At 38.1% G+C, this 13,848-nt stretch overlaps 1 protein-coding gene and 1 pseudogene across 6 annotated transcripts in view; one reads left to right on the forward strand and one right to left on the reverse strand.

The window, feature by feature from the left end:
- APP (amyloid beta precursor protein) overlaps positions 1-13,848 on the reverse strand; it is a 290,703-nt gene that overhangs the window by 230,691 nt on the left and 46,164 nt on the right. The window lies entirely within an intron of this gene.
- LOC143648562 (large ribosomal subunit protein uL30-like) lies at positions 10,436-11,236 on the forward strand (annotated as a pseudogene).

Here is a 13,848-nt window from a genome sequence, read left to right on the forward strand (position 1 = left end):
GGCACCATACAAGCAGGGCAAGAAACAAGAAAACAAGAACTGAAAAATTTTCCTCTGTTAAACAAAACCTCAACTAGAGGTCCAGAAAAAGCTGAACTGAATGTCAAAGAACAGACAGACAACAAATTCATCCAGCAAGAAAACCCTAGGTAAATGAAGTGCAAGCAATCTCCAGAATAAACTAATTAAGGTAATTAAATGCCTAGACACCAGCAAAAAACAATAAATCACACTTGGAAAATTGAAGATATGGCCCAGTCAAAGGAACAAACCAACAATTCAAATGAGATACAGAAGCTGAAACTATCAATTCAGAATATACGAACAGACATGGAAAACCTCATCAAAAATCAAATCAATGAATTGAGGGAGAATATAAAGAAGGCAAGGAATGAACAGAAAGAATAAATCGAAAGTCTAAGAAAACAAATCACAGAACTTATGGGAATGAAAAGCACAGTAGAAGAGATGAAAAAAACAATGGAAACCTACAGTGGTAGACTTCAAGAGGCAGAACATACGATCAGTGAACTGGAGAACAGAACATCTGAAATCCGACAAGAAAAAGAAAATATAGGGAAAAAAATGGAAAAATATGAGCAGGGACTCAGGTAATTGAAGGACAATATGAAGTGCACGAATATACGTGTTGTGGGTGTCCCAGAAGGAGAAGAGATGGGAAAAAGAGAAAAACTAATGGAGGAAATATTACTGAAAATTTCCCAACTCTTATGAAAGACTTAAAATTACAGATCCAAGAAGTGCAGCATACCCCAAAGAGAATAGATCCAAATAGACATACTCCAAGACATTTACTATTCAGAATGTCAGAGGTCAAAGAGAAAGAGAGAATCTTGAAAGCAGCAAGAGAAAAGCAATCCATCACATCCAAGGGAAGCCCAATATGACTATGCATAGATCTCTCAGCAGAAACCATGGCGGTGAGAAGACAGTGGGATGATATATTTAAATTATTAAAAGAGAAAAACTGGGCGGGCCACGGTGGCTCAGCAGGCAAGAATGCTTGCCTGCCAAGCCCGAGGACCCGGGTTCGATTCCCGGTGCCTGCCCATGTAAAAAAAAAAAAGAGAAAAACTGCCAACCAAGAATTCTGTATTCAGCAAAATTGTCCTTCAAAAATGACGGAGAAATTAAAACATTTTCAGACAAAAAATTACTGAGATAATTTGTGACCAAAAGACCAGCTCTGCAAGAAATACTAACAGGAACACTAGAAACAGATACGAAGGCAGAAGAGAGAGGTGTGGAGAAGAGTGTAGAAAAGAAGACCATGAGTAAAGGTAAAAAGAAGGAAAATCAGAAGGACATATAAAAGCCAAAATGCAAAATGGTAGAGGAGGGTAATGCCCGTGCAGTAATAACACTGAATGATGATGGATTAAGCTTCCCAATCAGGGGACATGGACTGGCAGAATGGATTAGGGAACAGGAACCATCTATATGCTGTCTCTACTCAAAGGACATGAGGGCAAGGACACAAATGGACATTTGCACACCAATGTTTATAGCAGCATTATTTACAATTACCAAGAGATGGAAACAGCCAAAATGTCCACCAACAGACGGGTGGCTAAACAAACTGTGGTATATACATAAGATGGAATATTATGCAGCTGTAAGACAATAAAGTTATGAAGTATGTAACAACACGGATGGACCTTAAGGACATTTTGCTGAGTGAGATTAGCCAGAAACAAAAGGACAAATACTGTATGGTCTCACTGATATGAACTGACATTAGTGAATAAACTTGGAGAATTTCATTGGTAACAGAGACCATCAAGAGATAGAAATAGGGTAAGATATTGGGTAATTGGAGCTGAAGGGATACAGATTGTGCAACAGGACTGAATGTAAAAACTCAGAAATGGACAGCACAATACTACCTAACTGTAATACAATTATGTTAAAACACTGAATGAAGCTGAATGTGAGAATGATAGAGGGAACAGGGCTGGGGGCATAAATGAAATCAGAAAGATAGAGAATAAAGATTGAGATGATATAATATAGGATTGCCTAGAGTGTATAATGACAGTGACTAAATGTACAAATTTTAAAAATGTTTTTGCATGAGAAAGAACAAAGGAATGTCATTACTGCAGGGTGCTGAAAATAGATGGTAATTAATATTTTAAAATTTCAACTTATGCATGAGACTAAAGCAAAAAATGTTTATTTGTTACAAAATTTATATGTTGACTAGTGCATTTCCTAATATAACTTATGTAGATAGCTTGGTTGAACAACATAAGTACATGGAACCTTGCGTAGGACATGAGATTTTGTTGATTTGTCCAGTGATGCCCCGATGAATCCCAGAGTTATTTGATCAGTGAGCAGAAAAGTATTTGCAAAGGCCCCTTTGGGGTGAGAACGGGGGAAAATTCAACCTCCCCAAGTTGAATTCTTGATATTCTCAAAAGCAGTGTGGACAACCAAAGCTATAAGGTGAGCCCCCACTCTTGGGGCTTAACCCCACAAAGGATAGGTCAAGCCTATGTAAAATTAGGCCTAACAGTCACCCCCAAGAGAACCTCTTTTGTTGCTCAGATGTGGCCTCTCTCTCTAAGCCAACACTATGAGCAGTCTCACCACCCTCCCCCTCTCTGCGTGGGACATTACTCCCAGGGGTGTGGACCTTCCTGGCAATGTGGGACAGAAATCCTAGAATGAGCTGAGACTCAGCATCAAGGGATTAAGAAAAACCCTAGAATGAGCTGAGACCCAGCATCAAGGGATTGAGAAAACCCTCTCGACCAAAAGGGGGAAGAGTGAAAAGAGACAAAGTGTTAATGGCTGAGAGATTCCAGAGTCGAGAGGCTATCCTGGAGGTTTTTCTTACGCATTAAGTAGATATCACCTTGTTATCCAAGAGGAAATGGAGAGGCTAGAGGGAACTGCCTGAGAATGTAGAGCTGTGTTCCAGGAGCCATGTTTCTTGATGATGATTGAACAATGATATAGCTTTTACAATGTGACTATGTGATTGTGAATACCTTGTGTCTGATGTTCCTTTTATCTACCTTGTCAACAAATGAGTAGAACATATGGAATAAAAATAAATAATAGGAGAAACAAAGGTTAAAATAAATTTAGTTTGAAATGCTAGTGAGCAATGAAAGGGAGGGGTAAGGGGTATGGTATGTACAATTTTTTTTTCCATTTTCATTTTATTTTTCTGTTGTCTTTTTATTTCTTTTTCTGAATTGATGCAAATGTTCTAGAAATGATATGATGATGAATATGCAACTAGTGATGATATTGTGAATTACTGATTATATATGTAGAATGGAATGATCACATATTAAGAATGTTTGTTTCTTTCCTGCAATTTTTTTAAATTTAAAAATTAGTAAAAATTTTTTAAAAAAAGAAGGCATATTTTTGTACCCTTTTGTTGTTTCATAAATCTATCGCTCTGCATCCATTTTATTTTCCTTTTTTCCTCTACCAACTTTGCAGATTGTTGTGAAATTAGGTGTAGGTGGAGATAAAATGAGGGCTAGAATAGGGAGAGATGGTTAATGGTTGGTTTGGGGCTGCTACACTGAGAGAGCCCATATGTATATATATTTATATATTTAGAATGAATATATATATCTGGTTCTGGAACATTCCAGAATGTCCATGTCCTTTAATATCCTTCCAATTTCTAAATATCAAAATGGTAGGAAAATACTAATTGTGTTGAAGACCTTTATAAAAACATTCACTTTCCAGGCAAGTTTAGATAGAATATTGTCCATTGACATATATTAAAATCTGAGATCAGCTCTCACACAATGGGAGAGAAGAGCACATATCATGAACCCTGCTAACCTTCCTAGGAAGTCATTTCCATTTGATTTCATACTATCACAAGGCAGAGCAGTTCAAGATATTTTGAGAGTTAGCTGGCATGCTGTTATCAATGCCAAATTTAAGGCAGTTGTATGTTTTTGCACGGGCCCAGGAGCTTGTGTTTCATAAACTATTGAGTGATGAATCTGAGCATGAATATTGTGAGCAAAATTCTAAAACAACCAGGCTATTTAAAAAATAAAAACATCTATAAACAATCTAGATATCAGTATGAAGACAATCATAACTGAAAGAAGGGAAAAGGAAAAGGTTTCTGAAAGGGTTTTAAAGACGTCACTCAGGTGGGAAGACATGGAGAATAATTATAAACAATGATTCAATGAAAACTGATTGAGACAGGAATTTTTTTGTTTGTTTTTATTACTAGAATTATAGGAAAAACTTCTTGGCAAAAATAGTACAAATTCAGAGAGAATATTAAGTTCATGAAAAAATCTATAATAATTTTCAAATGGCATTCCTGGTTCATTAATCAAACCGTATTCTGGTAGTTATCGCTTCTATGGTAAGAGCAAAGATTACTTCTTTTCCTCCAGGGTTATAACATTAAAGAATACTCAAGGTTCAAGTTACAGGTTGTTTGCTTGATAAGCACAGGTAGGTTAGTCTTAAATAGCTTGCCACTGAGCCCTTTCATAAGCAAGTGCCCCTTTTTAGAGCTCTCAGACTCACAGGAGAATTTTTCGTATTGTCTTTCATATCAGAATAAAGTCTAACAGGAAATACAGTTCAGGAGAAGATAATTCTGAAGGGAGATAACAGTGAGGATTTTTTGTTGTTGTTATATATAAGAAATTGTTGTAGAAGCAATAGGAGACCAGGAGTCAAAAAGATATATTCAAGGCCTACTCTTCTTCTTTCGTTTTTTGTAAGGACATATATACAAACACACACACACACACACACATCATAAAATTTGCCACTTTAACACATTTTTAAGTGCACAATCCAGTGGCATTACTTTTACATCATGTCACCCTCATCACCTTTCCATTACTAAAACTTTTTCATTACCTTCAAACAGAAACTCTACCCTTAAGCAATTAACTCTCCATTTTCCCTTTCCATCCACCCCTGGCAACCTCTAATCTACTTTGTCTCTATGCATGTGCTTATTATAAATATTCCCTATAATAAATACAACATTTTTCCTTTTGTACTTTGCTTATTTCACTCAATTTATGGCTCTGAGGATTATGTATGTTGCAGCACTATCAGAACCTCATTCTTTTTATGGCTGAATAGTATTCTATTACGTGTTTATACCACATTTTGTTTATGCATTCGCCTGTCAATGGATACTTGGGTAGTTTCTATCTTTTGGGTATTGTCAATAATACTGCAATGAACATCAGTGTGTACAAGTATCTGTTTGAGTCCTGGTTTTCAATCCTTTTGGGTATATACCCAAAAGTGAAGTGGCCAAGTCACAGAGTAATTCTACATGTAACTTTCTGAGGAACAAGTAAGCTGTTTTTCACAGCAGCTGCACCGTTTTATATATCCACCAATTACACTTACTTCTGATGTTCAATTTGGTGACACAACATCTGTGTCTTACCTTCTTTATCTGAAAGTGGAGATGGAACCCATCCTGCCTAACTTAAAAGGCTATTTATTGAGCCATATATGCCTATGAGGTCATTTGACGGTGCTTGGGAAGTGATGATGGTAAAATTAAGTGGGATGGTATTATATGTGCATGCAATTGGCAGTACTGCCTATTAGTTTTACAGTCAGTTATGCATATCAGAAAATGCACGATGTCTCTGCTGCTTAAATATTTCAAGTGAATGGAGGAAAGAATTTCTAGTCATTATCTTTTTTTTTTCCACATAAACTCAAACAGATGAGAGCTACTTCATTGTTTCCATGAGATCCTTCCTTGCTCTTTAACACTTCCTGCCTCTGTCCCACACTAAACCCTTTAATAAATATTATGAAAGCCATTAATGAATGCCTGGCATAAAAATAATAACAATAAACTAGAATGTAGAAATTGTAACTATTGACAAAGGAATGAAAATATAAAATAAATTCCAACTTAGATACCTGTAAGAATTTTATTGGGGCACCAAGAGAGTTATCTAATGTGGAGAAAGCATTGATTCCCCATCCATACCCCTCAATTCCAAATGCCAGTTACAGCTCAAGTTTGCCAAGAACCTTCAGGCCCCCTCTGGAAAATAATAGGGCTTAAGAAGCAAGATGGCTTATAAGCCATAGGACTCTATAAACTTCAATGTTAATTTTCTGATTTTTTGCTAACACTCAGGCAACATTTTGAAAAATGAGATTATCTCACTAGACTCCAAGAATTCCACAAAAAGTGGGGGCAGCCAGAATTCTTTAATAAAGCACCCAATCATTTATTAACAAAATCCTGCAGCTGAAAGCGCTTACTACTACAGAACTGATCCTCTCTGAGATTTCAGTGTAATCTAACACTTTAAGTGAAAGGCTAGTGTAAAAAAATACACCTGAAAATACTAAAAGAAAGAGACAGAAACTAATTGTTGACAGTGAAGCCAAGCAACTTAGGCCAATGGCTATCAAGCACATGTTCCTCTCACGGCTTCAGAATTTTTTGATTCCTAGGTTAAGTTTCAGCAATGTTCTGGCTTGATGCTTCACACACAGATAAACATTTCCCAAGCATTTCACATAATGAAGGCTGAGGACAGAGGGATGACCAGTGTCTCTGACCTCAATGGACATATAATCTAATTGTGGAGACACCAATGAAGAGGACCAATTCACTGATAAAAAGCACTAAAATGATAAAGCAGCGGTATGGTGATGGTATGCCAAAGAGCTCTCCAGGAGAGCCTGGCTTGACTTGGAGAAGGAGGACGACAGAGTAGAAAGATCGAAGACCAGAGCAGAAAATGTACACAGGTTGAGAATCTGGGGAGAGGAGGCATGAGAGGTAAAGGACTAGGCTATGAATGGCTTTTAATTCATAATAAATATCTGGAGGCACAAGGGGTTACTGCTGTGTTTCTAAGGAGAGCCACAGTTGCATCCCATGAATGCTTGAGGAGGAGGCAGAGCAGCATGGAATTTTGTGGGTCCCAGGAACTGTTGTATTTGTGGGCCTCTTTCTCTTAAAAAAAAAAAAAACATATATTTAAAGTTCTGTTTTAGGGCCGTGTTGCTGAAAGATAAACACAACTGAGTTGGCTATTTGTTATTATATATTCATTATTATCATATTTGTTTTTTTTTTCTTCTGGTCTTAAAAGAAACTAAAATGAAAATATATTTATGGGTCCCCAAGCTATCACAGGCTCTAGGCACTGTGCCTCCCATAGCTAATGGAGAAGTCCACAAGGGAAAAGGGAGATGTGCACAAATACCTGCACCCACAACAAAGGCAAGGGTGTAAGCAACCTAAGGAGAACAAGGGTCAAGGAGGGTGGAATATGGCTAGAAGGGCTGTAGGGAAAAGGAGGTAGAAAGAGTTCAGGCTCATAAATTGCAAGGCTAAGGGGTGGAAAACACATGGGATGGGACAAAGAGGTGGGCAATGACTTTGCAGCACCTTTATGGACAATATAAACAAGCGTTAAGAGTGTGCAAAACGCTGGTGCATGCAGGCCTATCCCATTGGAGTGGGAGAAAGAAGGAGACTTTTGCTCTAGTCAACCCTCTCCTGATTCATATTAAGCCAACTCCCTTTTCCACCTTTTCTGCTGCACGCCCAACATCACATCAGGAGTTCTCAAAGTCAATCCGGTAGATCACTCTGTCTAGATTTCATTGCCTTGAGAAATGGGAAATTATTTTAATTTTCAACATTAACAGGTGTCCAAGGGACCTGTGCACTCCATCACAGCACACTGTGCCTGTGTGACCTGGGGGAAAGAACTCTCCAGACTCCCACCAAGGAGAATATAATCTTGTATCACTAATACATTTCTAACCCTGCCAGGATGTCTTTCTGACATATCTACAGAGGAATAAACCATAAAATAGAGACATAACATGCAGTACAATGTACATCCTGCAATTGGGAAGAGAGGCTTTAAATTATGTTGGAGAGATTTATGTTCTACCGAAAAATCTAACCATGTTTACATAACCAAAGTATTTTTTAAATGTGTTCACAAAAGCAAAGAGAAGTACACAGCTGTGATTGACAACACAAACACCACAATGACGTGAATTTTTGCTTGCAATCTGACTGCAGTTGCTTATGATGTGTAATTCTAAGCAATTAGGATTACTTTTTTGGGGGGGGGGTAGACATGGTCCGGGAATCGAACTCAAGTCTCCCTCATGGGAAATGAACACGCTACCACTAAACCACCCATTTACCCTAGAGTTTGTGTGTGTGTGTGTTTGCATGGGCAGGTACCGGGAATTGAACCCAGGTCCCGAGCATGACAGGCAAGAACTCTGCCTGTTGAGTTATCGTGGCCTGCCCTACCCTAGAGTTTAAAGTGACTAGATTAGAGGAACCTTTTTAGATTAAAAAAAAAAGATGCTTTACATGGTCGTTTTATAAGGAAAGAATGATATAGCTGTACACCTAGTACTAACCAAACCTGGGGCATTAAAATGAAGATATACTCCATATATCCACACCTCTGGTCCCTTTCCATATGCATGGTCAGTTTTCAGTCAATAGGAGTTTTACCCTTGCACTTGTCTGGTCCACAATGTTCAGTTATGCAGTGGTCCTTCACCAGGGAAAGCTGGTTAATCCACATGGAAGACAACTGCTTTGGTTTTTGATCCCAATGAATTTTTCTGCATGGGAAAGTCAGGCTCTATATGGTTATTTGGGAATTGGTAAAGCCAAGGGTATTGAGATTTGGCAAATTCTGGTGACAATTTTAATTGTCATGACTTGGAGGGTGCTATTAGCATCTAGTGGGCTGAGGCCAGGGATGCTATTCAACATCCTGCACTGCACAGGACAGCCCCCACAATAAAGAATTATCTGGCCCAAACTCTCAATTAGCTAAAGCTAAGAAACACTTAAGCTGTTTCCTTATGGGAAGAATCATATCTTACTTATCTAGGACAATTCCTGCAACAAAACTGGCACTCAAACATAGTTGAACCAAATAGATTTTTCCTCTCCAAGCATAATGAAATCATTAATTCAATTGCAATAATGTAAAAGAATTCTGATTATATAAGTTCTATAGAATACAGGTTGTCATCTACAGATACAAAAAAAAAGCTATGTTAATTTTATAAAGGTAGCTGGGATATCCAAAGATGTGAACATTCAGGAGGTTAACTTCTCCATTTGAGTGGAGGGGATTATTTTGTATATTACATAAAAATAATTTTACTATATTAAGTCTTTGGGGGGTCAAGCAATAACAGTACTCTATCAATTATGAAGTCTTATATCACCTACACATGAAAAAACATAATGCACTGGTAACTGCTTCTGAGTCAAGTTCACACAAAGCAGTATTGCACTCTCATAACTAGGGTTCCAAAACCAAGGATGCGGGCTGGCCATGGTGGCTCAGCAGGCAGGGTTCTCACTTGCTGTTCTAGTTTGCTAGCTGCAGGAATGCAACACACCAGAGACGGACTGGCTTTCAATAAAAGGGGATTTATTTAGTTAACATATAGTTTTTCAGAAGAAAGGCAGCTAACTTGCAACTGAGGTTCTTTCTTACATGGGAAGACCCAGGACGATCTCTGCTGGCCTTCTCTGCAGGCCTCTGGGTTCCAACAGCTTTCCCTGGGGTGATTCCTTTCTGCATCTCCAAAGGCCTGGGCTGAGCTGTGAGTGCTGAGATGAGGTATACTGAGCTGCTTGGCTGTTCTACGCTGAGCTCTCTCATTTAAGCACCAATTAAGTCAAACATCATTCATTGCAGCAGGCACACTTCCTAGCTGACTGCAGACGTAATTGGCAACAGATAAGCTTCACACGCCATTGGCTCAAGTCCACAGCAATACTAGGCACCTTCACCTGGCCAAGCTGACACTTGAACCTAACTACCACACCTGCCATGCCAGACACCCGAGTTCCATTCCCAGTGCCTGCCCATGCAATTAAAAAAAAAAAAACCAAGGAAGCCAGCCAAATTCTAGCCAATCATTTTATAATGAACGACATAAATAAAAGGAGGGGAGAGAGGGCTAAACAACTGGACTCTCCCTGAATAATTCTTTAGCCCTACAGGAATAACAAGTGTTATGCCTAATAAGTTACTTAAATCAAGTGCCCTGGAAAAATGTGACTAAAACCAATTGTTCCCAGAAACTTTTCTATGTCCTGGAGCTATACTTATGAAACTGGTCTAATCTATCACTGTCCAGATCGCTAGGGACTTACAGCTGGTTCACTGTCCCTTTGTTAACTGGCTGAGTGAACTCACACTTAGAAGTACCGCCGGAAACCTTGGACTCAAAAGGATAAGGTTAAATTCTATCTCTAGCATTTACCAGCTATTCAGGGCAAGCTTCTGAACTTTCATTCCTTTTATCTCTAAAATAGATAAAATAACACCCCACAGGCTGCTGTGTGGATTAAAATTAAAATTATATACATAGCCCTTTTCCGGCTGGAATCATGGAGGATGTTGAAGAGAAAAAAATGATTCCAGCTGTACCAGAAATGCTTAAGAAAAAAAGTGAAGGAACTCTGCCGAACTGAAGAGCAAGTGCTTGAAAAAGAAATTTGCCCAAAAGATGCTTTGAAAGGCCAAGAGGAAGCATATTTATCACTATATTTATAAATAGTATAATAGCATACATAAATAGCATATTTATCACTATGTTTATAAATATCACTACCTCATGATGTTTAGCACTATCACAAGGAACACAGGCAGATGTGTTCCCGAACCGGGATTCAAATGGCTAGAATGGCAAGAAAAGCTGGCAACTTCTATGGACCTGCAGAACCAAACTGGCATCTATCATCAGGATCAGAGGTATCAATGGTGTGAGCCCAGAGGTCCAAAAAGTGTTGCAGTTTCTTTGCCTTCGCAAAATCTTTGATGGCACCTTTGTTAATATGCTGAGAACTGTGGAACCATATATTGCTTAGGGTTACCGAACCCAAAGTCAGGGAATGAACTGATCGACAAGCATGTGTTATGGCAAAATCAGTAAGAAGCAGATTGCCTTGACAAATAACTCTTTGAGTGCACGACCTCTTGGTAAATGTGGCATCATCTGCATGGAGGACCTGATTCATGAGATCTATACTATGGGGAAATGCTTCCAAGAAGCAAACAACTTGCTGTGGCCCTTTAAATGAATTTCTCCCAGAGGTGAAATGAAGAAAAAGACCATCCACCTTTTAGGAAGGGGAGATGCTGGCAACAGGGAAAAGCAGCTCAACAGCCTTATTAGAAGGATGAACTAAAATGACCACTATGATTACTTTAGTAATCTGGTCAATTAATAAACAGTAACTGCCTTCAAATTGAAATGTATTATTGTATTTGTGACTTTGTTAGCCTGCCTCTGCCTTCCTTTAACTGTTACGAAAAATCTTGTGATAAAATTAACCTAAATCAATAGCCCCGTTGTATACAAAACTAGGGTCCAGTTTGTTTCTTGTGGATACACATCAGGTTTATTAAAGGCTTTTGTCTACAGAAAAAAAAGTCATTTACATAAAATTCATAGTAAGCATTTTATAGTTAGAGCTAACCATACTGACTCAGCTTGCACCTCACAGGAAAAGAGAAAAGAAAGGAACTCCAAATGAAAAACTTCTTGAGACATCCAAGACTGAAACTAATGAAAATAGAGCGCTCGAAATCTCCTGGCAGTTAACTCCTGTCTGCTGTTTATTCAAGAATCCTGGAAAGAGGATTTTTCTGCTCTAAAGAAAATACTGAGTTTATAACCAGATATGACACATTAGTTTAAAGAAAGTCTTATGCCACTTGAAAGAGACAATCTTTTCTCATTTATCTTCAAGACATGTGCCTGCCAAGCTGTCTCAAGAAGAGACAAACGAGTAGCAACATGACAGCACATGCGCCCTCACTCCCAATCACACGTTGCAAACTCAATATGGCAGAGCTGAGTCATCATGTTCCCAGAGTAATGCTATACCATCCATAATATTTTAACTCATGCAATTTAATGGCAATTTTAGCTCTTTTCAAACTGTGTAATACAAAGTTCATGAAGTTCATTCAGTCTGACAATTAATGAATCAAAGCAATTCTTTACAGGGTTAAGAGCTGTAGCCAATTTCAAAATGTTAAGACTGTGATGTCCTATTTTGTGGTGGGAGGGGCTGGTCACAGTATTAAATTTGCATTTTTACATAGATCCTCTCTTACGTAAGAATTTTTGTTGTTGTTGCAAGTTCATATCAATAAGCCATTAAACATATCACCAGGTTACATATAATCACAATGGCCCAGTAGTGTTTTAAGACACTTTTTTTCAAAGTATAATATATCCCTAACCTAATTTCTAAATCAGTGGCCCCAAAAACTTTCCAGAAAATGTTGACATTCTCTAGGAGGAACAAAAAAGAATTCAACCTGTCAGTACGAGATATGGATCCTTCAAGATGGGTACTAGAGGCTTTGGGAAAAATCCTGTACTAATAAAGTGAGTTTACAATTTAACTTATTATAAATCAATGTTTACCAAGTGTTTTAGCCATGGGACTCTTCCACTGTGGCATATTTTACATATTTTAAAAAATTTGTAAAGTGTTTTCCTAAGAGGCTTGAGACAGATAATCAAGGAAAATATAACTAGATCATTTTGAATAAAACTACTAAAATGAAACCAAAAAGAAGCCTTAACAGTGAATGTTCCCAAGAAGCCTGCAGAACTGATGATTATAATACAGTATTGGATTTGGCTTTGAGCAAAGTAACTATATGAGTGTCAAACACAAAGCAAGAGAAGAGATTTTAAGAATGAAGACGTGTTCCCAAACATCCAAAATACTTTTAAAAAGTCATGAGTACTCAGAAACATGCAAGTAAAAATTAAGGACTTAATAAGTTTCCAAGACAGTGCAACATTCTAGCTGTCTGACATATTAAACCACACAGGCTAAATGAATCAACCAGGTTTACTAAAAGTTTCATTTAGTGTAATAAATGAGAAAAGGTGAATAACAGGTGCATCTTCTTAAATCAAATCCCTGGATTCCAAAATTACATGATAAAATTCAATGTAGTAAAGATCCCCTGGGGGACTGGAGAGAAAGGAGGAAATATTCAACATCACCATTTGAGGAATTCCTGATATTCTCCAAGCAGTGGGGATAACCAAATCAAGAGGCTGAGCCTCAATCTTGGGGTTCTCACCCCTATGAAACTCATTCCTGCAAAGGATAAACTAAGCCTATTATAATTATGATAATGAGTCACCCCCAGAGAACCTCTTTTGTTGCCCAGATGTGGCCTCTCTCTCTCTTTCTAAGCCAATTCACCAAGTTAACTCACTGCCCTTCCTTCACTACATGGGGCATGACTCCCAGGGGGTAAATCTCCCTGGTAACATGGGACAGAACTCATAGAATGAGCCAGGACCCAGCATCATGGGATTGAGAAAACCTTCTTGACAAAAAACGGGAAGAGAGAAATGAGACAAAATAAAATTTCAGTGGCCAAGAGATTGCAAATATAGTTGAGAGGTTATTCTGGAGGTTATTCTCATACATTAGATATCCCTTTTTAGTTTATGGTGTATTGGAGTGGCTAGAGGAAAGTACCTGAAGTTGTGGAGCTGTATTCCAGTAGCCTTGATTTATGAAGACTGTACAACTATACAGCTTTTACAATGTGACTATGTGATTGTGAAAACCTTGTGTCTAATGCTCCTTTTATCCAGGGTATGGACAGATGAGTTAAAAAAGAAAGAAAGAAAGAAAGAATAGAGGGAGATAAAGGGTAAAAATTGAGTAGATTGAAATACTATGGGTCAATGAGAGGGAGGGTAAGTGGTATGGGACATTTGAGTTCTTTATTCTTCTTTTTAATTCTTTTTTTGGAG

This window comes from Tamandua tetradactyla, chromosome 10 (genome assembly GCF_023851605.1).
Source record: "Tamandua tetradactyla isolate mTamTet1 chromosome 10, mTamTet1.pri, whole genome shotgun sequence".
Taxonomy (NCBI): domain Eukaryota; kingdom Metazoa; phylum Chordata; class Mammalia; order Pilosa; family Myrmecophagidae; genus Tamandua; species Tamandua tetradactyla.